This window comes from Myotis daubentonii, chromosome 14 (assembly GCF_963259705.1).
Source record: "Myotis daubentonii chromosome 14, mMyoDau2.1, whole genome shotgun sequence".
NCBI lineage: Eukaryota > Metazoa > Chordata > Mammalia > Chiroptera > Vespertilionidae > Myotis > Myotis daubentonii.
This window is the reverse complement of record NC_081853.1, coordinates 16,879,546-16,880,955: the sequence shown is the minus strand read 5'-3', so window position 1 is coordinate 16,880,955 and position 1,410 is coordinate 16,879,546.

Below are 1,410 nucleotides of genomic sequence, written 5' to 3'. Positions count from 1 at the left end.
CTGGACATGCTCAGCCCTGTCTCAAAGGGTCAATGCTGCCTCGCCCAGCTGATTGTTGCTACAGGGGACCCAGGATGCGATGCATTCAGGTGGCCGGCTCTTCCCAGTTTTCAAACCAGGAATCCACATTTGAAAGTGAAAATACTGATCTTTTCAATGCTGGCAGCTAATTTGAGTATTTTTAATACTTTGCCAGTCAAACAAAATACATCTGGAAATGTGATGTAGACAGGCCACAAGTTTGCAACCTCCCGGAACACTCGGGGGGCCTTCCTAGCATTGAGCTAACCACGGCTGGGTATGTTAAACAACACTGGCCCACATTTCCTGGCCTTGGTCTTCAGACTGATTCTAGCCTTCCTAGCTAACATTTAGTGAGCTCTTACCGTGCACCAGAACCTCCTCTGAGCTTTCAAAACACGTTAACTCATTTTATCTTTACAACAACCCAGGAGGTAGGTGTGATAGTCTCTCCTGTTTTAAAGACAAACGCTCAGAGAGGCTACACAGTTTTCCCAAGGTGACACAGCAAATGGCCGTAGCAGGATTTGACCCCAGGCTGTCTGGCTTCAGAGCCTATGTTATTGATTACTAAGCCAGTCTGCCCTGTGGAAGATGCTACATCTCCGTATTCTACACAGGGAAACTGGCAAGGGACTCCCCTGGCTTGTCAGCCAACTGGCAAGGGACTCCCCTGGCTTATCAGGCAAGTAACAGTCCACCCCTGGAGTTAGCCTGCATTCCCCGAGTGCGCAGACCTCAGTCCCTCCATCTAAAGCTGTGGCTCTCAACTGGGGGTGATTCTGCTCCCTGGGGCACATTCTGCAATGTCTGGAGACATTTCTGGTTGTCACGAATGGGGGGCACTACTGGCATCTAGTGGGTAGAGACTAGAGATGCTGCTAAAAGTCACACAGGACAAACCCCCACAACAAAGAATTACCCAGCCCAGAGTGCCAATGGTTCTGAGGCTGAGCAGCTCCTCTCATCTAAACACCTGGCTGGCAACCACTGCAACAAGAAACTACCAGTAGAATATTCCAGATGATTCTGTCTGTTTATGTAGAACCTTATTTTCTCTCCTCACATCATTTTCTTCTCTTGCCCTCGAATGTCATCATAATCCCATGTCACTGTGCTAAATGTCTACACTGAATAATGATCTCCACAACTCTTCTATGTTAGCAGCAGCAGAACACATAAGAAATGGAAAGATTAGCAATAGCCAACAGGAAAATGAGCATTAAAATACAAAATAAATCCTGGAGATTCGACCATAATTATCAACTACATGCCTGGGATGTGACTGTTCTCTTCTGGATGCCCTAAACCATAATTGTGCTCCGTGCCCACACGCATCCAACTCCGACGGCCATGAACACCGTCTCTGCTAAACACACACATGACTGC